Consider the following 27,607-nt stretch of genomic DNA (forward strand, 5'->3'; position numbering starts at 1 on the left):
GGCGCCAACCACAAACTCAAGGACTGTCGTATGCTGAGAAAGCATTTCGACGGTCAGGGGTTCAAAAAAGATACGCGTGATGACTCCAAGAAGGAGAAGGCTGGCGGCAAGGAGGACAACAAAGATGACGACGGCTTCCCCGCCGTCCACGACTGCTACATGATCTATGGCGGGCCTTCGACTCAGTTGACCGCGAGGCAGCGCAAAAGGGAGCGTCGCGAAGTCTTTACAGCAAGAATGGCGGTGCCCCAGTACCTTAGCTGGTCGAGCACTCCCATCACTTTCGACCGAGAAGACCACCCTGACAAGGTAGTCGCCCCAGGCGTCTACCCGCTCGTCGTCGACCCCATCATCGTCAACACCCGACTCTCGAAAGTGCTGATGGATGGTGGCAGCAACCTCAACATCATCTACCTCGAGACCCTCGATCTCCTCGGCATCGATAGAGGACGCCTCCAGCCGAGCGCCGGCGGTTTCCATGGCATCGTACCAGGGAAAAAGGCACTGCCAGTAGGTCGAGTCGACCTACCGGTCTGCTTCAGCACGGCGGCCAACTTCAGGAAGGAGACCCTCACCTTTGAGGTGGTTGGGTTCCGAGGCACGTACCACGCCATCATCGGGCGCCCGGGCTACGCCAAGTTCATGGCTATACCCAACTACACATACTTGAAGCTGAAGATGCCTGGTCCCAAAGGCGTCATCACTGTCAGTTCCTCCTTCGAGCACGCGTACGAGTGCGACGTCGAGTGCGTCGAGTACGGGGAGGCGGTTGAGAGCTCCACCGAGCTCGTTGCAAAGCTCGAGGCCATGGCCGCTGAGGCTCCAGAGCCTAAACGTCATGCGGGCAGCTTCGAGGCGGCGGAAGGAACTAAGAAGATCCCGCTCGACCCCAACAACTCCGACAGCAAGGTACTGACGATCAGCACCGACCTCGACCCCAAATAGGAAGCCGTGCTCATCGACTTTCTCCGTGCAAATGCTGATATGTTTGCATGGAGTCCCTCGGATATGCCGGGCATACCGAGGGAAGTCGCCGAGCACTCCTTGGAGATTCGAGCCGGTTCCAAGCCAGTGAAGCAGCGGTTGCACCGATTCGACGAGGAAAAGCGCAAGATCATTGGCGAGGAAGTCCACAAGCTTTTGACGGCCGGATTCATCAAGGAGGTTCATCATCCTGACTGGTTAGCGAACCCTGTATTAGTTAAGAAAAAGAATGGGAAAATGAGGATGTGTGTCGATTATACTAGTTTGAATAAAGCATGTCCAAAAGTTCCCTTTCCATTGCCACGCATTGATCAGATTGTCGATTCTACCGCGGGATGTGAAACCCTTTCTTTCCTTGATGCTTATTCTGGTTACCACCAAATAAAAATGAAAGAGTCCGACCAGCTCGCGACCTCTTTCATCACACCTTTCGGGATGTATTGCTACGTGACCATGCCATTTGGGCTTCGAAATGCGGGAGCCACGTATCAACGTTGCATGCTCCACGTATTTGGCGAACATATAGGCTCAACGGTCGAGGCCTACGTCGACGACATTGTCGTCAAGTCAAAGCGACGAGGAGACCTGATCCAGGACCTCGAGGTTGCCTTCAGCTGCTTACGCACCAGCCGGATCAAGCTCAATCCCGAGAAGTGCGTTTCGGCGTGCCTCGAGGCATGCTCCTAGGATATATTGTTTCGCAGCGCGGTATCGAGGCCAACCCCGAGAAAGTCTCGGCCGTCACGAAAATGGGGCCAATCCGAGACATCAAGGGTGTGCAGAGAGTCACGGGGTGCCTGGCGGCTCTGAGCCGTTTCATCTCGAGACTAGGAGAAAAGGCATTACCATTATATCGACTCCTAAAGAAGGTCGAGCGCTTTTCTTGGACCCCCGAGGCCGAGGAAGCACTCGAAAAACTGAAAAAGACGCTGACCTCGGCACCGGTCCTGGTTCCACCTCAACCTGCGGAGCCACTGCTCCTCTACGTCGCGTCGACGACCCAGGTCGTCAGCGCGGCGGTGGTGGTCGAAAGACAAGAGGAGGGTCACGCGCTGCCAGTCCAAAGGCCAGTCTATTTCGTCAGCGAGGTGCTTTCGGAGACCAAGGCGCGTTACCCCCAAATCCAGAAGCTGATCTACGCCGTAATCCTTGCCCGCCGCAAATTGCAGCATTACTTCCTTGGTCATCCTATCACGGTGGTCTCTTCTTTCCCCTTGGGCGAGATAATCCAGAGCAAGGAGGCCACGGGAAGGATAGCTAAGTGGTCGGTCGAGCTCATGAGCGAGACTCTCACTTACGCGCCTCGAAAGGCCATCAAATCGCAAGCCCTGGTAGACTTCGTCGCGGAATGGACAGACTCCCAGCTTCCCCCGACTCAGGTCCAGGCGGAGCTGTGGACAATGTATTTCGACGGGTCACTCATGAAAACTGGGGCCGGGGCCGTCCTGCTGTTCATCTCACCCTTGGGCGTCCACATGAGGTATGTAATCAGGATTCATTTTGCCGCATCTAACAATGTCGCAGAATATGAGGCCCTCGTCAACGGTCTTAAGATCGCTATCGAGTTAGGAGTCCGACGCCTCGACGTCCGAGGTGACTCCCAACTCGTCATCGACCAGGTAATGAAAACCTCGAGTTGCCATGACCCAAAAATGGAAGCATACTGCAAGGAGGTGCGTCGACTCGAAGACAGGTTCCACGGCCTCGAGCTTGTCCATGTCGCTCGACGCTACAACGAGGCAGCCGACGAACTCGCCAAGATTGCATCTACCAGAGGCACAGTGCCGCCTGATGCATTCTCAAAGGATCTTCACGAGCCATCCGTCGACCTAGGCACGGGGGCTGGCGTCGACACCACCATCGCCCAACCAACCAATGCTGTCGATGCGCTCTTGATGGAGGAAGAGGTGATGGAAATAGAACGACGACCGGGTCGACCATTCGATTGGCGCACACCGTTCCTCGACTGCCTTATCCGCGGTGAGTTGCCAGAAGACAAGACAGAAGCTCGTCGTATCGCTCGACGGGCCAAATCATATGTGATCTATGGCGAAGACAACGAGCTATATCGACGGAGCCCGACAGGGGTCTTACAACGTTGCATCACCGTAGAGGAAGGCCGAAAACTCCTCGATGACCTGCACTCGGGGGCTTGTGGCCACCACGCCGCCCCACGGACCCTTGTAGGAAACGCTTTTCGGCAAGGCTTTTACTGGCCAACGGCCGTGGCGGATGCCATCGAGCTCGTACGCTCGTGTCATGGGTGCCAATTCTACGCCAAACAGACGCATCTGCCCGCCCACGCTCTTCAGATGATCCCCATCACCTGGCCGTTTGCGGTATGGGGGCTCGATTTAGTAGGGCCTCTACAAAAGGCGAAAGGAGGGTATACCCATTTGCTGGTGGCCATCGACAAGTTCTCCAAATGGATCGAGGCTCGACCCATCACCAACATCCGCTCCGAGCAGGCCGTCCTTTTCTTCTCCGACATCATCCATCGGTTTGGGATCCCCAATGTCATCATCACCGACAACGGCACCCAGTTCACTGGCAGAAAGTTCTTGGATTTCTGCGATCAGCATCACATCCGTGTGAACTGGTCCGCAGTAGCCCACCCTCGAACTAACGGCCAGGTCGAGCGTGCCAACGGCATGATTTTGCAAGGACTCAAGCCAAGGATCTACAATCGATTGAAGAAATTCGGCAAGAAATGGGTTGAGGAGCTTTCCTCAGTCCTATGGAGCCTTAGGACAACGCCAAGCAGGGCCACAAAATACACCCCGTTCTTCATGGTCTACGGCTCTGAAGCTATCCTCCCCACAGACCTCGAGTATGGGTCACCACGACTCAAGGCTTACAACGAGCAATCGAACAAAGAGACTCAGGAAAACGCGGTCGACCAACTCGAGGAGGCTCGAGACATGGCCCTCCTCAACTCTGCTAGATATCAGCAGAGGCTCCGACGCTACCACGACAAGCACGTGCGCAAGAGGGACCTCAATGTAGGCGACCTTGTCCTACGACGCCGGCAAAGCAACCAAGGACGCCACAAGCTGACCCCACCTTGGGAAGGCCCGTATGTGGTGGCCGAGGTCCTTAAGCCAGGAACGTACAAATTGGCGGACGAAAAGGGGGCAGTCTTCACCAACGCATGGAACATCGAACAGCTACGTCGATTCTACCCCTAGAAGTCCTAGATTTACGATCCTACTTTTTGAACGAAGACTTTGTAAATGAACGCATGAATAAATAAAGTCTTTCCCTCGAGCGGCTTCTTTCTGTACCAAAAATAGTTACGAGTTATAGTCTCGACGTCAAAAGGGGATGCCGACCCTGACCCATCATAGTCCGCACCCCCTCGGGGGCTACCAGAGGGACGACCCCTCCCCAAGCGTCGAAAAAGCCAAGAAATTTTCTTTTCTGGCTTGGTAAACCTTACACGGTTCGAGTAGCTAAGGCACCTCGAGCCCCTCAAAGGCCGAGGGATAATGAGCCGGAAAACTCCCACGCCCCTGGGCTACGGAAATCGAGTTTGTTTCTGACGAAAGGTCGAGCAAGGGATACAAACGTAGGAATAAAGAGAAACAAAGGAACCTCGAGCGGAAAGACAAATAAGCAGTTAACAATTACGAAAAGATACTATATCATGTAACAGCAAAATTAATAAAGTATCGTACAAGGGGCCTCAGGCGCCCTGAGCAGGCTCGCAGGCCTCAGTCAACGGCACGATCCTCACCGCCCTCGCCTCCGCCCGAGCTAGCCTCAGGAGGGAGCACCTCAGGCTCGAAGAGCTTGGCCAACCTTTCCCCAGGAGCCTCCGCGTCGTCGATCAAGGCATGGAGCCTCTCCTCGTTCTCCGCGTCGGTCTTGGAGATGTCGGTGACGAAGCCATGGGACACCACCTCCATGTCGTAGGAGAAGCCCGAGCAGACAACCGCCATCGCCCGCTTCACCCCGATGTGGAGGGCATCCCGCACCCGATCTCGCAGTGTTGCGCCTATGTAGCACAACTGGTCGATCAGGGCGTCGCCTCGAGTGTCCTCCCTCGACTCATCCATAGGCTCGACCTCCCAAGAGGTCGAGAGATCGCTTATCGCCGTCCGCACTCGACGGTTCAAAGCAACCTCAGCCTCGAGCTGAGCCTTGGCGTTGCGAGCCTCGGCTTGGGCGGCCAGGAGTTCGTCCTTGAGCCCTATAAATACCAATACAAAGAAGCTTTAGGAAAAACTCAAGCACACCTCGAAAAGGAAATTCGACAAAGGAAACATACCTTTGATGCTCTCCTCTAGGGCCGTGTTCTCGCCGACCAATCTGGTGTTGGCACGCTCGATCTCTCTGTTGGAGCGCGCCAGCTCAGTATTGGCGACGCGGAGATCTTCGATCACCCTGCCAGCCTGAGCGACGGCTCCACTCTTCTCCAGCAATTCTCCCTTCAGACGCTCGACGTCGTCAGAGAGACTGCGGGATCGAGCTCGCTCCATCTCGAGGTCTTCGAGGGCCTTCTTCTTTGCGTCCTCGGCGGCACCCCTGGCGACCTCATTGTCCACGAACGCCACTTTCATCTTTTGGAAGGTATCGCGGAGGGAGTCCAGGTCGGTTTGGAGAAGGCCCTTCTCCTTGTCCAGGTCCGCGATGACGCTCTTGTGGGACAGGGCCTCCTCCCGGGCTCTGGACGCGGCCTCCTCGACCGTAAGAGCCCGCTCCCGTAGCTGCATCGCCTCCTCCTCCGCCTTCTTCGAGACCTCTCGGGCCTCGGCCAAAGCAGCCTCCCTCACCTTCTTCTCCTCCTCGAGTGCTATGAGATCTTTGTAAGCTTTAAGCAGCTTTTCCTGCGACTCGAGGAGTTGATCCTTGAGGAGGGGAAGCTGCTCCCATCCGCCCCTCGTGGCATGTATGAAGCTGGACTTGATGCGAGAGGTCTCTTTCATATCCTGCGAATCAGGGGTCAGAGGGATTAGAACACAGAAACCAGAAAGCACCACAAAGATTGGAGCTCGAGAAACACTTACAAAATAAGCTGGCCCAAGCCCGTTGTTGATGACGTCCGATAGGAGCCCCACCACGTGTTTCATCCAAAGGCGGAGCTCCTCGACGTGCTCCCACTTCTCGACTTCCTTCTTGTCGTCGAGGAAGATATTGGGCTCGGACGGGTCGCTGGAAGCTCGGATACGAATCCGATCGGGACACCAGTTCTCCATCTCCCGATCAGCCCGCACCTTGACGCCGCGGAGAAAGTTCTCGACGGTCTCGAGGGAACCCCCGTGGTGCAAGAACAGGTCGGCGAGGCAAGGGAACCGCCCATCGTCGTCCACCGTCTTCCACGTACCGTCCTTGCTCCCAGATGACCCGATCTCATCCTCCTCAGAGGGAAAGCGGTCCTCCCATGCTCGACGCTCCCGGAGGAACCCTGGGGCGATCCCGTCCATGCCGTAGATTGTCCTCTTGATCTCGGACTCGGGGTCGGTGGGGGTGCGCATCATGCAGGCGAGCGCCACCACTCCGTCCGCTCGCCCCGACTCTGCCCGGATCGCGGCAGGCGCCCCCGGGAGGAGCCACGCTGGGGTGGGAGGTCCGTACACCGGCAAATTTCCCTCTTGATCGCCGGGCTTTTGCGACGCCAGTGGCGCCGATTCGGCCAAAACTTGAGGCGGGGGCTCGAGTGGCTCGTCCTCTTGGCCCCCCAGCTGCTGTTGCTGCCCCAGCTGCTGCTGCTGCTCCTCCTGCTGGTGCTGCAGCTGCTCCTCCGGCTGGGGTCGCTGCTGCTGCTGCTCCAGTGACGGCTGCGTCGCCTCGCGCTCCCGCTCCTCCTCCTCCACCACCTTCCTTTGCGCCTCGAGAGCTCGAAGGCCTGCAGGCCAGGGAGTCCGTCCCGCGACGTTGGGGGTCGATGCTTCTTCCTCCATAGGTCGAGCGCCCCCAGACGCTTTGTTGCCATCAGACGTATCGCTGATGGTGATGGGTTCCCCCTCGACCCCCAATCGAGAGGGCTCGGGGGCTCCCTCTGACGCTCGCGTCTGGGGGGCCGCATCATGAGTCGGCGGCGGCGGAGTAGGCGCGGGACGAGATAAAGCCCTCTCGACGCCGGCTGGAGGTTGGGTGCTGGATGAGCCGACAAAACAAAGGGTAAGGGTCAGACGTTATGATAACCAACGTAAGAATATCGCGACACCCAGGAATTAACTACGAACCTGGTTCCGTGGAGGCGGCACCCGTTCTGAGCCTCTTGGCCATTGACGGTTGGGCCTGCTCGAGGGTCCGTTTCAGCCTGAGAAAAAGTCGGCATGTGAGGAAAGGTGAAAGAATGGGGGACAAAGACCGCAACGTCAAAAGGGCTTACCCCACGGGGAGAACGGCTCGCCTTCCGCCACCCCGCGTCGGGGCTCTAGGCCCCTCGAGGGCAGGAACTGGCTTAGGTACGTCGGTCCCCGCCTGGCGGACGCCGGGACTCGCGCTCCTACGGCCGGCGTCTCCTTTCTCAGAGGCCGCGGCGCGACCGCGAGTTAGCGGCCCCGACGCCTGGGACCTAGCCGGACCGCTCTCCCTGGGCGCCGGGGGAGGGCGCGGTGCGTCTTGGCCCGCCTTGAGCGCGGAAGGAGCGTCGGCCCGGGGACGACGAGATCCGCTCGGACCCTCCTCTGGCGCCTCCGTCCGGGGGGCGTCGACGTCACCTCGAGGTGGGCCCTCGAGAATCCGATCGAGGCGCGACGCCATCCCCTCGGAGTCGTCGCTACCCTCGTCGTCGTCATCATCATCATTGGGGGATTCTTCCTCAGGCTCCCCCCTCTGCCTGGATTTGGCAAGACGTGCCTATAATGCTTGGCGGTCGAGGTTCTTCTTCTTCTCCCCCTTCTTTGCGGAGTCCTTGGCAGACTTCAGCTTTTCGGCGGATTGGCGCCGTTTGTCGCGATCGACCTCGTCCTCCTTTACCGGAGGCCTCGAGGACCGGACATCAATCCGACCCTGCCAAAACTAAGGTAGACTTAGAAAAAAGAGAGGGGAGAAAGGAAACCCAGAATCGGGGATGCGCGTAAGAAGGAAGCGTACCAGATCGATCGAGCCTGCGTCAGGTCTCATGGGGAAGCCGTTGACGTGCTCCGGCTGAAAATCACCGGCAATTGCGGCCCTGACTCGGGCCACGACTTCGTCGTCTGCCGGAGGCTCGTTGGACATCCGACATGCCTCGAGGTCCCGAGATGAGACGCCAGGGCCCATCTCGTCCATCCTCAACGGTCGTGACATCAGAGGGAGAACTCTCCGATGATGGACGGCCGAGAGGACGAGGGCGGCGGTCAAACCTTCCTGGCGAAGCTTCTTCAGGGCGTCGAGGAGAGGGTCGAGCCGAGACTGGTGAGCTTGGACGACGCCGTACGTCCAGTCCGCTGGACGCTCCAAGATCAGACGGCCCGAGTAGGAAGGCAGGAGGTTGTCGTCATTCCGCAGGTAGAACCATTGGGAGTCCCAGCCCGCGTGGTTGGTCGACAACCCTACCGGGATGTACTCCCGCGGCCGGTCCGTCTTCCCCGTCTTCTGCACCAGATTGAGGCAACCCGCCCGCACGGGCTTCCTTACGCCCGTGGTTCCGGTGGAGGCGTGAAACAGCTCGCCCCTGTAGAGGTGGAGCCACAGCTCCCAGTGCGGCATCATCCCCAGGAAGCCCTCACACACGGCGGCGAAGACCGCCGCTACGGTGATGGCGTTCGGAGAGAAGTGCTGGAGCTCCACCCCATAATGGAAGCAGAGGGCCCGCATGAAGCGGCTTGGGGGCGCGCCCAGACCGTGGCGGTGAAACTTGGCGAACGACACCACGTAGCCCTCGGGCGGCTGAGGAGCCCTGTGACTCGCCGGCGGCGCGATCCACTCTGGCGACGACAGCGAGGTGCGGCGTCGCAGCAGTCCCTCCTTCTCAAGCTCTAACAGCCGGCGCTCCGTCATCGACGACGGGCGCCAGTCGTCGGCGGCGACGAGTCTTACAGGCATCTCGGCTAAAAGGACGGTGGGTTCGCTACAGCTCGAGGGGGCGTGTGCGCGTGAGATGGCGAGAAAGCAAAGGCAGCGAAGGAATAAGAGCGAGAAGGCGGAAGGAAGAGGAACGGCGGTGACGCGACGACGTATTTATAGGAAGCTGTCCGCCAACGGACAGATCCGAGAAGTAAGGTAACTCTCCCCATAAATGCGCCGCCTGACAGTCCTCTCTCTCTCCTCACAGGCCGGACTCTCCGAATTCCTCGCCGATACGGTGTCGTAACGTCATCCGCCTAAAAAGGCGCGCCCAACGGGCAGAAAGGCGAACCGCCACGGCCGTCTCCTTCCCTCGTAAGCCAAGGGACGTAACCACAAAAGTCTCGAGAGGTCGATGGCTGGCCCGCCAAAAGGGTTCGACAGCCGATCTCGAGCACCAGAGTCAGGGATCCCCAGCGAGCGGTCGAAGATCGAGGCCCGCCTCGAGGACTCGCTGGCGAAGTTCAGGGTAGGGTCGAGACAGTCGAGAGGAATCCCCCCGACGGGAGGCATCGAGCCGTCGGTCTCTATCGAATGAGACTGGTATCCCCGACCACGTCGACCCTGCTTTATGAGGACGCCTCCGGGCTACAGCTGACCCCCTCGAAAGGGGCACAGGTTCTCACTTGGACTACCCGCTAGGAACTCAATTTGGGATGGAAGACGCTCGCTCTATCGAGAGTACGTCGAAACCCCCGGGCAAAAACGAGCCAATCAGAATCTTCCACCACTGGTGTCGAAAGCGTTTCTGTGAATTAGACAACATAACCCTCGAAGGAGTCAAAAACTCCTCCGAGGGCTCGGGGGCTACTGTCGAGGGTATCAGTAAGGGGTACCCTCAGCGATGCGCATTATGAGATTGCCCGTACGAAGGTCGAGACCCTCAATTCGATGCTCTAATCTTACGTATGCGCCGCCATCGACGGTCGCAGCCTCGAAGACGGAAATAGCGTCGAGCGAATCGGTCAGGGCTCGAGCGACAACTGCCGTCGAAAACGGAAGCGGGCTCGAGCGAACCGAGAGGCGCCGGGCGCAAGGACACTGTCCGCCGCCTGACGCGCGCACGCGGGCCAGAGCATTAAATGCACCTGACGCTTCCCCACCTAACACATGGGTCACAGAAGGCGTGATAGGGAACAAGCTTCCGTCCCATCGTTCTTTTTGCAGCCTTCCCACCGAACGACCCAGGGCGTGTCAGGACGCAGGAAACAAGGATGGAACGTCTAATCAGGACCCCCTCGAGACACCCAAGGTCAGCGCTCCAGATATCAGCATATTACGCGGCGTCCAACCCTCGACCGAACAGGGTCCCTTCCCAGGGACAAGTTATGCGTCGACTGACAACACCACAGCTACCCCGCCGGATCCGCCACCATACCGTACAAACATGCGACCTCAGAACCAGCACAAGGCGGCCGGCAGGGCAGAACGCAGGAGCACGCGTAATCATCACCAGGCTATCAAGATGGGACGGCTCGAGGCCATGCCGTACGGAAGCCTCGAGTAGGTCAGCGCTCCATGCGGCTATCGATCCCTACTCTAACATCTACGCATGTACCCTGTGTCTCTCCTTGGAGCTATAAAAGGAGAGACTCAGGAATAGAAGAGGGGGACATCACAACACAAGAACTCACACACGTAGTAGAGCTACACACTTCACACCACGCTTGTATTCGCCCCTGTACAAGCACTTAGGTGCAAGATAATACAAACTCTCTCCCCCCGCTGGACGTAGGGCCTTCTCTTGCCCGAACCAGGATAAATCTCTGTGTCTTCTTGCATCACCATCCGGAAAGGGGAGCACGCATACAAATTTACTCGTTGGTGTGACCCCCCGGGGGAAAAACACCGACACGAGGTAATCTAGAAGGGTGCACTGCCGGCACCGCGGCAGGTTACTTTTGAAGCCAATCCTGGCAAACTTCAGGAGATGGTTGACAGCGCTATCAACCGTGCTTTGATCAACCAAGCTGGTGTACTGTCTAATACGGTTTTCAATGCCGTGGCAAGAACTTTCAAGGAAGGACAATTGCCACCAGATTATGTGGGCCCCACTTATCACCATCCAAGGTCACCAGTGGTCACAGCTCCATCGGCTGCTACGGCCGCTGCGGGCATGGAGATTCCTGTTCCGCCAAGCACGTTGGGAGTCACCAATGCACAATCTACGCCGATGACAACCAATCCACAAACTTCAGATGGGCAGATCAAACTCGCTACAGATCTGTTGGCATCGGCAATGTCAGGATTGACTCCTCCTCCTAACTGGTGGGGTTATGGCATGCCTCCAGAATTAACGCCGGGTACGTCGCAGACGACTGATGTGAGGGGCAAGACTCCTATGGCATCGGCACCTCCAAGCATGCCGATGAACCAGAGTCCCCAGTATACTACAACTACTACTGCAAGACCTCACACTGGGAATTCTCAAGCTCCAACATTCCAGATGCCTAACGCATCGGCAGACTCAATGCTGATGCAACAGAGGTCTATGATCCAACCAGGGTATGTCAGTTCAATGATAATGCCCAATTACCAGTCATCGGCAGGGCCTATGCCGATGAACGCTAATAGTGGATGGCTTGGGCAGCAAGTCTTTCCGCAAACGCCCCAACCGAGTCATCAGGCTATAGGGTTCCACCAAGGACAGATCTATCCCGGGTTCCAGAATTAGGGGATGCCTAACCAGCCAATGAACCTTGGGCTGCAGGTCAGCGGACAGCAGATTGGCGGGCAGTAGCTTGGTGGTCCACAGATTGGGGGCCAGATGATTAATCTAATGTTTCATGCAGATCGTGGGCCGCATAGACACGTGGAAGCTTACCAGCAGGTGCCGGATCCGCAACCGCCCCATCGGCAAGATGCCGATGCTTATTGGGCCGATAAGATTGCTGAAGTGATGAGAGACCAATTCAGGATAAAACCCAAAGTCAACACTTACTCTTATCGGACACCGTATCCTCCCGCGTATGATTTGATCCCGCTTCCACATCGGTACAAGGTACCGGATTTTACTAAGTTTTCTGGGCAGGATGACACATCAACTATGGAGCACGTCAATAGGTTCATCATTCAATGCGGGGAAGCTGGTAACAGGGATGAGTTAAGGGTTTGTTTATTCTCGTCATCATTATCTGGATCGGCTTTCACTTGGTTCATATCATTGCCTCCCAACTCAGTGATCACTTGGGCCGATCTGGAGAAACAATTCCACAAATACTTCTTTTCTGGGGTTCATGAGAAGAAGATCACCGATTTGGTCAAATTGAGGCAACGAAATGATGAATCGGTTGAAAGTTTTGTGCAGAGGATACAGGAGGTCAAGAATAAATGCTATAGTCTGGTTCTGGATGATCGGCAGCTAGCGGATTTGGCTTTCCAGGGTTTGTTGCCACACATCAGGGACAAGTATGCTTCTCAGGAGTTTGAAAGCTTAACTCATTTGGTGCAGAGAATTTTTGACCAAGATATCAAACCTTTTGAGCCCAAGAGAGCATGGAACAAAAAGGTATCGTTCGTTGATGAAGTAGCAAGCTCAGACTCTGATGAAGAACCAGTCATCGGCTTGGCAGAGTGGGTAAAAAATAAGAAGCCGATGTCTTGTCCTTTTGGACATAAAGAACCAGAGAAGTTTGCATTTGACACCGCCAAGGCCGACAAGATATTTGACTTTCTACTTCAGGAAGGTCAGATCAAGCTGTCTCCGAATCACGTCATCCCATCGGCTGAAGAATTAAAAAGGATGAAATACTGCAAGTGGCACAATGCAACTTCTCACGACACTAATGAATGCAAGGTTTTCAGACAGCAGCTGCAATCGGCTATAGAATCTGGGAGAATCAAGTTTGACAGTTCCAAGACCCAGAAGCCAATGAAGATTGATCAACACCCTTTCCCGACGAACATGTTGGATGCTAAGGGAAAGGCCAAAGTCTTGACGTCGGAAGCGGCTGAAAGAAGTGCATCGGTGGATCCTCAGCATCAAGTCACTACTGCCGATGCCAAAGGAAAAGGCTTGATCCAGGAGGGAGCTAACTCAGGAAGGCTTCCCCGATCTGGTATTGTGATAACTCACAGGAGACCTCGTGAGACTTGGCAGCAACGTGAAGATCGGTACCGGCGCCAGCAAGAAGATTATCGTCGGGAAGAGGAAAGACGCCGACAGGAGTGGAATCGACATAGGGATCACTGGAATTGCCCGTTCTTCATTCATTGTTGGGAAGAAAATATCAAGCTTCCCACTGTCAGGGATTGCCCTGAGTGCAATGGCTATAATCGGCATGATAGATCCGATCGGCGCTATTACGACGACAATCGGCGATATAATGGGCCGATCAGAGGAAGAACGTCCGTCCATGATCGGCTGGGGGGCAGACTTAGCGTACACGACAGGCTTGGCGGTCGTGTTCAATATTTTCCCAGGAACCAGGAAGAACTTGAAGAGATGGCTAATGCTCGGGTTCCCGACGAGTTCATATTTTGCAGGGATGCCAATACTTATCGGGTAGAGCCAAGGGAGAATCATCGCCCATCGGTAAGGCAGCAACAACTTCCTCCCTGGTGTCCGGAGGGATTGACCAGGACTCAGAACAGAAGATTGCAGCGCGAAAGGAGAGAGGAATTGAGCAAAGGGGAGAACTCTGGACAGTCTGGGGATCAACAACAATCAGACCCCAAGGGGGGAGGTCCATCGGCAGATGTCAACATGGTATTTATGTTGCCGATGGAGTTCCTTGCGCCATCCAGTGATGATGAGGTGGATTTTTCCGACCAAATAGCTCAGTTGGCTCTAGATCCGATGACGGCTATCTTCGAGAAGCCTACCGATGATAAAAGGCAGCACCTCAAGGCTCTATTTGTTAAAGGAAAAGTGGATGGTCAGCCAATGACCAAGATTCTAGTTGATGGTGGAGCCGCTACTAATATCATGCCATATGCAGTGTATCGGAAGCTTGGGAAAGGGGATCAGGATTTAACCAAGACCGATATGATGCTTAAAGACTTTTAAGGGAATGTGTCTCCGGTCAAGGGGGCAATATGTGTAGAATTGACCATCGGCAGCAAAACCTTGCCGACAACCTTCTTCGTGATCAGTGGAAAGGGTGCTTACAACCTGCTGTTGGGAAGAGATTGGATTCATGCTAATTGTTGCATCCCATCTACAATGCACCAATGCTTGGTCTAGTGGGTAGGTGACAAGATTGAGATTGTCCCAGGAGATTCTTCTTATGTCATCGCATCGGCAGAGGCAGATACCTATGAAAGGACTAGGTGTATTTCAGGAGAGATTTGGGAAAAGGATTTTCTCAAGGTTGCCGATTATGAAATTCCACCGATCGAAGCAGTCGGTCCTGACGAAGGTTTTTAATGGATAGGTTCGCCGATGATGGAAAGTTAGGCCAGGGGTTCACATCGGCCGATGATCTAGTAGAAGTAGATATAGGTAGTGGTGATAAGCCTAGACCCACTTTTATTAGTGCTAAGTTAGATCCTGAGTGTAAGCAAAAGTTAACTGATTTGTTAAAGGAATATAAAGATTGCTTTGCTTGGGATTATATACTGAGATGCCTGGTTTGGACCGATCAATTGTTGAACATCGGTTGCTTATCAAGTCTGGATTTCGGCCACATCAGCAGCCAGCTCGCCGATGTGATCCTAATATTCTTCCTGATATCAAGGCAAAAATAACCAAACTTATTGAAGCCAAATTTATTTGGCAGTGTCGGTATGCCGAGTGGATTTCCAATGTTGTTCCGGTCTATAAGAAGAATGGGAAGCTTCGGGTTTGCATTGATTTTAGGAATCTCAATAAAGCTACACCGATGGATGGATACCCAATGCCAGTTGCCGATCTGCTAGTCGACGCTGCGGCTGGGCATCGGGTTATTAGCTTTATGGATGGCAATGCAGGATACAATCAAATATTCATGGCTGAAGAAGATATTCCAAAGACCGCGTTCAGGTGCCCTGGTCATGTTGGATTGTTTGAATGGATAGTCATGACCTTTGGCTTAAAGAATGCTGGTGCTACTTATCAAAGGGCCATGAATTTTATATTTCATGAGTTCATTGGCAAGCTGGTGGAGATTTATATTGATGATGTAGTGGTTAGGTCTGGAGACTTCGCAAAGCATCTTGCCGATTTACGAAAGGTGATGGACTGCACAAGGAAGCATGGTTTGAAAATGAATCCTAATAAGTGTGCATTTGGTGTATCGGCAGGGCAATTTCTTGGTTTCATGGTGCACCAGAGGGGAATTGAAATCAGTCGAAGATCTATTGATGCCATGAATAAAATAGTAGCCCCTACCAACAAGACCGAGCTCCAATCCTTGATCGGCAAGGTAAATTTTATCAGAAGGTTTATATCTAACTTGTCTGGTAAAATTCGTGCTTTCAGCCCTCTTCTTAAGTTAAAGGCCGATCAAGAGTTTGTTTGGGGGAAGGAACAACAGTTGGCTCTGGATGAAATCAAGAATTATTTAATAAATCCTCCAGTTCTAATTCCACCTCAGCAAGGGAAACCCTTCAGATTGTATTTGTCTACCGATGGGATGGTCATCGGTTCGGCTTTAATTCAAGAGTTTGAGGGAAGGAGCGTGTAGTTTATTATTTAAGCAGGAGGTTGATTGATGCTGAGACCAGGTATTCGGCTATTGAGAAATTGTGCTTGTGCTTATATTTCTCTTGTACCAAGTTGAGGCACTACTTGTTATCGGCCGAATGCACTGTTATTTGCAAGGATGATGTAGTCCGGTACATGCTGTCCATGCTGATTATGAGTGGCAGGATCGGTAAGTGGATTTTGGCACTGTCGGAGTTCGATCTGCGTTATGAATCGGCTAAAGCCATTAAGGGGCAGATTATGGCCGATTTGGTAACTCAACATTGCGGTGCAGTGGAAGCCTTGGAAATTGTACCTTGGACGCTGTTCTTTGATGGATCTACATGTGACCGGGGGGCAGGAATCAGTATAGTATTAATTTCCCCTCGAGGAAGGAGGTATGAGTTTTCCTTGCCGATTGTTGCCATGTAACAGAACCGACCAAATTATAAGAGATTAAGCCTAACAGCGACCATTTGCATAGTCAAACCATCAGGCTTAAGCCCATATAATCCTGGTAGTCCGTGAAATCTCGAAGGATTTCAAACCACACATCGCATAACAGCCAAGATCGTAATAAGTTTAGCGGTCGCCATCCACAAGTACATCCAGATTACAACATTCATAAAATACATCGGAGTGCTCAAAGTTATTACAAACCTAGTTCTTCAAGTAGCGGAAGCTTCATAGTTCAAAAATACGACACACACGCTTAGTCTGATACAGTGCCATAGTTCGGTCATTCCCACAAAAGCAAAAGAAGAGACGGAGTGACCATCGCCCTTGATCTAGTCATCACCCATGGCTGGGTACAGACAGAGGATGCAATAACCATAGTACATTTGACCATCTGCAAAACAACATGGGAGTAGAACCCTGAGTACGAGAAGGTACTCAGCTAGACTTACCCGTCATAAACTTAAAATAAAGACTCATCAAGGATCATGAAGGCTATATAGTGGGGTAGCTGACAACCATTTGCCAAAACCACAGTATTTCACTATCATAACCTACATAAGTATCTCTTCTTTTAGTCTACTCAAGTTGAAAGTATCATTACCTATTATCTAGGTTTGCACCTGCACTATTACAAGCAAGTATGAGACTATGATAGTACCTCATCATAGCATTTCTTAAAACCATTCATCATTATAACCCAAGTGTTCCATAGTCCTTACTACGAGGACAGGGCTCATGTCAAGTGCTCACTATCCAGGAGCGATGGCGATTCGAATCGATTTCTAACCAGCTGGCGAATTTATTCCCCACACAAACCACACTCACTGATCAAGTGAGCTACAAGTCACCGTGTTGCACTATCCAGGACCAATTCGCGGGTTCGACAGGCACCGCCCGTACCCGAGGACCGTTACGGCGACCAAGGTATCCAAGGTATACCAAGGTTGCGCGCCGCGCCCTCGTCGTTCTCCTCAACCATCACCAATACAGCGCGTACATCGGGCCGATTCCCGGCCCGGATAGTGCTCAGGCTTCGCGGTCGGAACGACTTATCCTTCCAGCTAAATGTGGGGCATGCGTTCAACATGACAAGAGGGCCGTCAACGATCGGTCCTTAAGCGACACAGGCAGGGGCACTATGGTCAACCCACCATAAGACCCTGCCCGGTCTCCAAATTCATTCCACACTTGGTCATTCTTTTCCCGAGCAACCAATGCTTAATCAAGCAGGTATCCACCTATATCTCGCAGGTGACAGGAAATCACCCGACTTCTACCGGACTAAGCAAGCTAAGCACAGACTCCGTGCCTATCTACATAGGAAAAGGTGGGTGAACAAGTAGGGATAACAAGGAGTACACATGCAGCAACGGTATCAGGCAACTCCTATCACTTAATATGCAATACAGTAGAACAAGTATAGTACTTCATATAAGTTAGCGAGGATAGGGAGACTTAGAATGCTCCGGGGCTTGCCTTTCTCAAAGGTGCTGGGTCGGTGATCTGGACACTCCTGCAGTTCCTCTCCGGGTTCCGGTACTAACGGAGGTTCCTGCTCCTGAATCTCCTCTGGCTCCTCGGGTCCCACCTCGTTCTCCTGCGAGCCTGTATGATGCATGTGTGCTCATGAGTGGAGTGCGAGATGCCCGAGGGATGCTTGTATGAGAAAGTACTAAAGGAATCATGACATGATGCATAGGTGATGTACTTGGTCATGCTTATTACAAGGTAGTCAACATCATCCAAGAACAATTAACTGAATCAAGCATCTATTGCATTCTCTTCTACAAATATTTTTCAAATGCAACCAGCAACCCCCATGATGCTTCAAAGATACACCAAACCCAACTTATTCCATTCAACCTACATACACAACCATTCATAATTTTCTTTATTCATTTCTAGGCCCATTAAAAATCACGTGCAATTCTGTTCATCAATAAATTTCACAAAAATTACAGGAGACTACCAGCTAAGCGTAAAGTCTACTGTAAATTTTTCATAATTTTTGGTTACTTACTTTGAGCCACAAAAATCACAAGATTAATTAATAAGGTAAGTATAATCACCTTGCTGTGATATAAGTGTCAAACAACAGATTTCATATTTTCACAATTTGTCTAATATCATAAGAAACACCCACGAAATTTTCCAGATTTATTGCATGATCCAATTAATTATTAAAAATCATAAATCACTGCCATGCAAGCATTTAAATTACCATAAATTCATTTATACACCAAATAATATGTAGTAATATTTTTCCAGTGAGTAAACACTCATGCAAAGCTAACAAAACAAGTTTCACATTTTTCAGAGCCATATTCTATTTACTATGCATTTTCCAAATTTAACAAAATCATGGATTAAATATATTCACACAGAAAAGTTACTTAATCATGACATGCAAACATACTAGGCTATAGATCTGGAAACAGGGAACACACCAAAATTTATTTTACAATTTTTGGAGCTATATTCACCAAGATATGGATTTTTGAACATTTAAATCATTTCCTGGAAAAACTTTTAAAACGGAAAGCCACCTAAAACGCTAAGCGCACCCGGATTCACACCCTCGGAGTCACTGACAGGTGGGACACGCGAGTCAGGGGACCCCACCTGTCATCCACCCTGTGACCCCGCGGCCAAAGATCGGCCGGAATCTCGCCGCCGGTGAGGTTTCCGGCGACACCGTGAGCACCTACGGCTGCGCGAGAACGAGACGAGTCCAACCGTACCCTCTTTGGCACCGGACGAGCACCGGAACTACCTCGCCGTCGCGAATGGCGGACGCGGCGGCGCTGCTCGCCGTGGTCCGGCCATTTCACGGCGGTAGAGCGTAAGCTAGCGACGGGAAAAGGTGCGCGAGGCCAAGGCGGATCCAAAGCACCTACGAACGCAAGCAGAGACAGAGAGGAGAGGGAGAACCGTGCGAGCCGAGAGGTCGCCGGAGCTCCGACTCACTCCGGTGAGCTCTAGCGGGCACGCAGGGCTTACCGAGCGCGGAAGAGCGCAAGCACGCGACGCGGAAGGACGAGGCGGAGTCGGTGGTGGTCGCGAAGAGGAAGGAGAGGGCCGGAGCTGGCCGGGAGAGGAGCTCTGAGCCATCGGCGGCTATGGCGTGCGGCGGAGCGGCGGGCGCTGCGCGAGAGCGAGCAGAGAGGCGAGAGCGAGTGGTGGAGGGCGCAAATGGGAGCGGGAGCTTCGGCGGACGCGACCAGGGGCTCCTGGTGGCCGACCAGGGCTTCTCCTCGCCGTCGCATGCCCGCCACGCGGCGGCCAGGCTCTGCCGGCGCGCCACGGCGGCACGGCGAGGCCGTCCACGCGCGCGGACGCGGGCGCGAGCGCGGGGAGGGGGAAGGGGAAGGCGCGGGCGGGCCAGGCCGGCTTCGGCCAGCGGGCCAGAAGTGAGGCCGCGGCCTGCTAGCGCCCCCTTTTTCCTTTCCTATTTTTTTTTGAATTTCTTTTCTCAAATTCTCTTATAAATTCATTTTGGCCATTTTCAAATCATTTTCACCACTTTCTCCCAAAGGCAAAGTTGTTCCAAACTAAAAACTCTACAACTTTGCTTTAATAAGCAAAACCAAATTCCAAATAGAATTTAAATTACAAATTAGAACCTAGTTCTAGGTTTTTAAATAAATTCTTTTTGGATATTTTGTAGAAATTCCATTTCTCAAATTCCATAGCTCCAAAAATTACACAAAAATATTCTAAATTCTTCTTACACAGAAATCAACCTAGTTTGAATATTTCACAATTTTAGGAGCAAGCATCATATTTTTGACATATTTATAACTCATGAAGTGAAGCACATAAAATCATAATTTGAAAAGAGTGTCATGCTCATGAGGCTTATGCTTGATGGGAATGCTTATGCATGACTTTGATGAGACTAAGTGCATGCTTAACACCTAGGGTGTTACAGCCGAGGTCGGCGCTGATCGTCAGCACCTTGCCGTCGGAGTTGTTGGGGTCGAGCGGGATCTTCTTGGTTCCTTCCACCGGCTCGAAGCTACCCGCGTGGCGCTTGGGCTCTGCAGCCTCAGCGGCCAGGGCCTCGAGCTTCGAGGCGAGCTCGGTGGAACTCTCGACCGCCTCCCCATACTCAACCCACTCGACGTCGCACTCGTATGCGTGCTTGAAGGAGGAGCTGACGGTGATGACGCCCTTGGGCCCGGGCATCTTCAGCTTCAAGTAGGTGTAGTTGGGGATAGCCATGAATTTGGCGTAGCCCGGGCGCCCGATGATGGCGTGGTACTTGCCCCGGAATCCCACCACCTCAAAGGTGAGGGTTTCCTTTCTGAAGTTGGCAGCTGTGCCAAAGTAGACCGGTAGGTCGATTCGACCTACCGGCAACGCCTTCTTCCCAGGAACGACGCCATGGAAGCCTCCGGCGCTTGGTTGGAGCTGCGACCTGTTGATGCCGAGGAGGTCGAGGGTCTCGAGGTAAATGTTGTTCAGGCTGCTGTCGCCATCCATCAGCACCTTTGAGAGTCTGGTGTTGATGATGATGGGGTCAACAACAAGCGGGTAGACGCCAAGGGTGACCACCTTGTCGGGGTGGTCCTCTCGATCGAAGGTGATGGGGGTGCTCGACCAGCTGAGGTACAGGGGCACCGCCATTCTTGCCGCAAAGACTTCACGGCGCTCTCTCTTGCGTTGCCTTGCGGTCAGCTGCATCGAGGCCCACCGTAGATCATGTAGCAGTCGTGGACGGCAGGGAAACCGTCGTCGTCTTTGTCTTTCCCCTTGTCGTCGTTCTTATCCTTCCTTGGGTCGTCGCGCGCGTCCTTCTTGAACCCTAGACTGTCAAAATGATTTTTCAGCATACGTCAGTCCTCGAGCTTATGGTTGGCTCCTCCCTTATGGTAAGGACACGGCTCCTTCAGCATCTTATCAAAGATGCCTGCCTCTGGAGGACCTCGAGGCCTTTTGCGTTCCATGGCGGCTACGAGATCGTCGTCGAGGTCTTCCCGCTGGAACGGGCGGGTTTTCTTCTTCTTGTTGTTCTTCTTGGGCCCTCGACTAGGGCCCTCATCATCATCGGCGGGCGGCTTGCCCTTCCTTCCTTCACAGCTGAAGAAAGCGCCGACCGCTTCTTCTCCCGCAGCGTAGTTGGCCACCACGTCCATCAGCTCGTCGATGGTCTGAGGGTGATTCCGGCCCAATTCCCACACCAAGTCTCGACTGGTGGTACTAGAGACAAAGACCAGGATGACGTCGTGGTCGGGGATGTGCGGCAGCTCGGTGCGTTGCTTTAAGAAGCGTCGAGCGAACTCTCGAAGAGTTTATCTTGACTTCTAATTGCACTTGCTAAGGTCCCACGAGTTTCCAGGCCGTATGTAGGTCCCTTTGAAATTACCCTCGAACACTCTAACCAATCGACCCAGTCGTGGATCTGATCGGCTGGAAGTTCCTCGAGCCACCTGCGGGCGGTGTCGGAGAGGAAGAGCGGCAGCTGTCTGATGATGGCTCATCGTCTCCTCGAGCACCTCCTAGCTGACAGGCCAGCCTGAAGTCCGCCAGCCACAACTCTGGTTTGGTTTCACCGTTGTACTTTGCGATGCTGGTTGGGGGTCGGAATGGACTGGGCAGCGGCGTGCTACGGATCGCCCTACTGAACACCCGCGGGCCTGGTGGCTCTGGGGCCATCCGGTCCTCATCGTTGTCGTACCTTCCGCCGCGATGGGCGCTGTAACCGCGCTCTTCCGCGTCCCCGTACCGACTGCGACGATTCTCTTCAATGTCGCGTCGTGCGTCGTGCCGACGTTGGTTGTCGACGTGGAGGACGAGCGTGGTCTTTTTCCCTCGAGGGGGTGGCTGCTGATGGACCGACACCTCCTTTTCATTTTGGACTGGCTCATCGCGCTTTTCAGTGGCCGCTCCTCGACGTCGAGAAGCCGAGCTTTCGGCCTGCTGAACTGCCGCCACCTCGTCTTGGATGCGCCGCGCTTGGGAGTTCAACGGCTCCGGCATGTTTTGTAGCAGCATTGTTGCTGCCACAACGTTCTGGCCTGCTCGAGGGAAACGACTGACGGGCTGCTCAGGCTCTGCGTCTCCAACGATTTGCCGGTGTACCTTTCGAGCTCGTCTGCGGACGCTTCCGCCAGGCGGGTAAGGCAGGTCCTGCTCGAGGATTTGCTCAAGCAGAACAAGGCACTCGCGATCCTCGTCAAGCTTTGCCTTGAGCTCTCGTAGCTGCGCAATTTGCGTGGCTCTGTCCTCTTTTGGAGGGGGGTCGACCTGACCATCATTCCTAGGCATCCTAGGGTCTTCCCTTGCTGCAGGGGCTCGACCGCCGGCAGCAGCATCCCGCGTCTCGTCGGTAGTTTCTACCACCCCGTCGATATGATAGCATTCCCTAGTAGGGTCGTAGCTATCGGTCTCGGAGTCGGAGTCCGGCTCGGTGGCGTAGAAACATCCATGTCCCTCCTCCAGCAGCCGCTGCCTGAGCGAGGTGATCGTGTATCGTCCAGGGTCTAGGCGACGGAGGCCTCGTACCTGGGAGAAATCCGGCACCTCGGACGTCGGTTGCTGTGCTCCAGGGTGGCATGGGAGGACCATTGGTCTCTCCACGTACGTCTGGGCATTTGGGCATATTGCCCTGGCGAGCGACGCTGCGGCGTTGTCCAATCCGAACGGCAGCGCCCTTCTTGGAGTGAACAACCCATGTAGAAGTAACCTGGTGGTGGGGGAGAGCGCGGGGCGCGTCACCTCTTGTAGTCGTGTGATCCTCACGACGCTGGGCCATCATGCCCACGGATTCGGCGTGCAGCGCTGTCAGCTCTCGTGTCACCTCATGCTTGGCACGAACTGCCGGTCGTGACGAGGCAGAGGGGCGACGGTGCTGCTGTCCACGCCTCTTCTTGGGCGGGGAGGCATGGTGGCGAGGACGTCTTGGGGCCCTCAACCGTGCTGGCGCAATGTGGGCTCCTCCCAGTCCTTTGATCGAGAGCAAGATCATGTCATAGCCAGAGCCAGTAGACATGAACTCGAGACTCCCAAACCAAATCACCGTGGAGCGCGAAACCGGCGAAGCGAGAGCGGCCATCTGGAAAGGAATGGGAAATTGGTGAAAAAACACGCAGGACCCCTACCTGGCGCGCCAACTGTCGGTGTTTTCCCCACGGGGGTCACACCAACTAGTGAATTTGTATGCGTGCTCCCTTTTCCAGATGGTGATGCAAAAAGACACAAAGATTTATCCTGGTTCGGGCAAGAGAAGGCCCTACGTCCAGCGGGGGAGGAGAGTTTGTATTATTTTGCACCTAAATGCTTGTACAAGGGTGAATACAAGTGCGGTATGGAATGAGGTGGAGTATGGAAGTTCTAAAGTGTATGGGTGTAGTGTTGCGTGATGTCTCTTGTGTGATGTCCTGTGTTCGCTCCCGGGCCTCCCCTTTTATAGTTTCAAGGAGAAGACTAGGGTACAAGTATAGGCGTCAGAGTAGGGGTCGATAGAGGTATGGCGCGCGGACCTACTCGAGGCCTCCGTACCGGCATGGTCTCGAGTCGTCCCGTCCCGGTAGCTTGATGATGATTACGCGTGCCCCTGTATCCTGCTCCGCGCGCCGTCGTGGACTGGTTTATCAGTCGCACGCCTGTACGTCATGGCGGCAGATACGTCGGAGTGGATGCAGTGTTGTCATTCGATGCCCAACCCTTCCCTAGGAAGGAAACATGTCTGGTCGAGGGCCGGACGCCGTGTAGCGCCTTGCTATCCAGAGCGTTGACCTTGGATGTCTCGAAGGGGTCTTGATTAGACGTTCCAACCCTGCTTCCCGCGTCCTGACATACTCTGGATTGTTTGGTGGGGAAGGCTGCAAAAAGAATGACGGGACGGGTGCCTGTTCCCTATCACGCTTTTCGTGACTGGCGTGTTAGGTGGGAAAGCAACAGGCGCATTAAATGCCCTGGCTCCCGTGCGCGCGTCAGACGGCGGGCGGCGTCCTTGCGCTCGACGCCTCCTGATTCGCTCGAGCCTATTTCCGTATTCGACGGTAGTTGGCGCTCGAGCCCTGATCGACTCGCTCGACGCCCTTTCCGTCTTCGAGCCTGCGGTCGTCGATGACTGTATGTGCGACTGATTGGGTAGAGCGTCGAGTTGGGGGCCTCGACTTGTGTACGGGCAATCTTATTATGTGCACCAGTTAGGACACCCCTTACTGGTACCCTCGACAAAAACTTAGACAAGGTTTTGCAAAGATGTGAAGAAAAGCACTTAGTCCTTAATTGGGAAAAATGTCATTTTATGGTTAGAGAAGGAATAGTGCTGGGACACCTAGTGTCTGAAAGAGTTATTGAGGTAGACAAAGCTAAAATTGAAGTAATTGAACAACTACCTCCACCTGTGAATATAAAAGGAATTCAAAGCTTTCCTGGCCATGCTGGTTTTTATCGTAGATTTATAAAAGATTTTTCATTCATTGCTAGACCACTTACTCTTTTGCTAGCCAAGGATGCTCCTTTCGAATTTGATGATGCATGTCAAACATCTTTTAATTTACTAAAGAAAGCACTCATCTCTGCACCAATCATTCAACCCCCTGATTGGTCGTTGCCTTTTGAAATTATGTGTGATGCCAGTGATTATGCTGTGGGGGCAGTATTGGGACAAACTAAAAATAAGAAGTATCATGCAATTGCTTATGCCAGTAAAACTTTGACAGGAGCTCAACTTAATTATGCAACCACTAAAAAAGAGCTTATGGCTGTTGTCTTTGCCATTGATAAATTTAGATCTTATTTAGTTGGAGCTAAAATAATTGTTTACACTGATCATGTTGCACTAAAATATTTGCTCACTAAAAAAGATGCTAAACCTCGCCTGATTAGATAGATCTTATTACTCCAAGAATTTGACTTAGAAATAAAAGATAAAAAGGGAGTAGAAAATTCTGTTGCTGATCACTTGTCTAGAATGTATTTTAAGAGTCCACAGGAAACCCCCATCAATGATTCACTCTGGGACGACATGCTCTACGGGATTAACAGGTCTGACCCCTGGTATGCAGATATTGTTAATTTTATGGTTTCAGGGTATGTACCACCAGGAGCAAACAAGAAGAAGCTTATTCAAGAAAGTCGTTCACATATATGGGATGAGCCATACCTCTTCCGAGTATGCTCTGATGGCTTACTCAGGAGATGTGTGACCACCGAGGAAGGATGGAAGATCATCAACAGATGTCATTCATCACCATATGGAGGTCACTATGGAGCATTCCGTACACATTCAAAGATCTGGCAGTGTGGATTCTACTGGCCTACAATGTATGAAGACACGAAGCAATATATCAGAAGATGTGGGCCATGTCAAAGGCACGAAAACATAAATACAAGGGATGCAATGCCACTCACCAACAACCTTCAGATTGAGCTCTTTGATGTCCGGGGAATAGACTACATGGGTCCATTTCCTCCATCAAAGAAGTGTGAGTACATCTTGGTGGCAGTTGACTATGTCTCCAAGTGGGTAGAGGCACTACCTTGCAAGCATGCCGACAACATCAGTTCAAAGAGGATGTTTGAAGAAATTATATTTCCAAGATTTGGAGTTCCCAGAGTAGTGATAAGTGATGGAGGAGCACACTTCATCGACAAACGCTTCAAGCAATATGTATCAAAACATGGAATCCACCACAACGTCGCTACCCCCTATCAACCTCAGACAAGTGGCCAAGCAGAGACTTCCAACAAGCAAATCAAGAATATTCTTCAGAAGACAGTAAATGAAATGGGAACGGTGTGGAAAGACAAGTTACCCGATGCACTCTGGGCATACTGAACAGCATACAAGACCCCAATTGGAATGTCTCCATACCAATTGGTGTACGGGAAGACTTGCCATCTACCCGTTGAACTAGAGTTCAAAGCACACTGGGCCATAAAGAGATGGAATATGGACCTAGATGTTGCTAGAGATCATAGAAGAATGCAACTATCAGAATTGGAAGAATGGCGAGAGAAGGCATATCACAATTCGAAGATCTACAAAGAAAGAGTCAAAAGGTGGCATGACAAGAGAATCAAGAAGAAGGAGTTCACACCCGGAGATAAGGTATTACTTTTTAATTCTAGGGTGAAGCTTTTCCGGCATGGAAAACTCCGAAGCAAATGGGAAGGACCATTCAAGGTAATTAATTCATCATCCCACGGAGCTATCACACTTCAAAATGACGAAGGTACGTTATTCAAGGTAAATTGTCAACATCTTAAATTATTTTTAGAGCCCAATAAAGAATTAGAAGAAATAGACGTAGTCCATTTTTACCTTCCCATGGAGAATTAGAGCCCGACCTTTTTAGTCTGATGTTTTTTGGGTCATATATATAGTTTTCTAAATAGTTTTGCATCTAGAAACGCGCTCGAGAAAGTGGGCCCGCTGTAACATCCCCGATGTTACGGTTACTAAAATTTGGATCATGGCATCATCAGCATTGCACAGCATAGTTGTTAAGCACAACTTGATGCATCCACTAAAAATGAGTTTAATTTGGTTGAATGTGCTTAGGGAATTAAAGTGTGTTTATCTTGTTTATTGATGCTTGAGTTGGTTGCTAAAACCCTAGGGGTAAAAGTTTTCCGAAGGACTAAGGGGGAAACCCAGATTTCTGGACCCTAGAATTGCCCCTTTTTGTGCAACTTAAAAACCAAGAAAAATTTGAGGATGAGTTCAAAAGCAAAGTTGTAGATCTTGGCAAGATGTACAACTTTGGTGTTTTGAGTTTATGAAGTTTCAGTGTAAAATTCAAAGTAATTTTGAAAATACAGATTTCCAGAGAGTGTCCCCTTTTCCAATTTGAACCTCCATTTCAAAATCCATTTGGAATTTTGAAAAGTGGTCAACATGAAAGTTGTAGAGCACAAAAAGTTGAACAACTTTCATGTTGGGCGTTTTTCAAGTTGTTTGGAAAAATCAAAAGTAATTTTGGAATTTCTATTCTGCCCCAATTTAAACCAGTTTTGCCCCCAAATTGAATTTTTGAATTTCAAACTGTTTTCCCCAAATTCATGCCCTTACACTCAAAATCAGTAATGGACTCTTAAATATGTTTTGTAGCTTATAAAATTTTGAACAACTTTTGTTTTGGCACAAATTTGACTTCAGTTCAAATTTTGGAGGTAATTCGCAAAAGACAAAAAGGAGTGGATAGGGCCTGCTACAGTAGAGAACCGATGAGGATCACCGGCCCCCTGTCCAACGCGGCCGCCGCGCGTGCAGCGCTGCGTGCGCGCGTGCGAGCACGCAGCTGCTTGCTGCCAGTGCCGCCAGACGACGTGGAAGCTCCGCGCTCGCTCTACGCGGGTATAAAGCCGTGCCACCGGCCGACGCGCCTCCGTTTGCCTCCAAGAACGCCGACGAGCTACGCCCGCGCCACCGCGAAATTTGCCGCAAGCACGCCCTCTTCATCTTCTCGGTGTGCAGCACCCACTTCGCCCGCGACCTAGCTACCTCTTGGACTCTTCGCCGCGCGCTTTAACCCCCTAATGCCACTAGCCGAGCCGTCGTCCCCAACTCCGGCTAGGACCGCCGCCGAGGAACCCTTCACGTGG

Source organism: Sorghum bicolor, chromosome 2 (genome assembly GCF_000003195.3).
Source record: "Sorghum bicolor cultivar BTx623 chromosome 2, Sorghum_bicolor_NCBIv3, whole genome shotgun sequence".
In the NCBI taxonomy this organism is placed as follows: Eukaryota; Viridiplantae; Streptophyta; class Magnoliopsida; order Poales; family Poaceae; genus Sorghum; species Sorghum bicolor.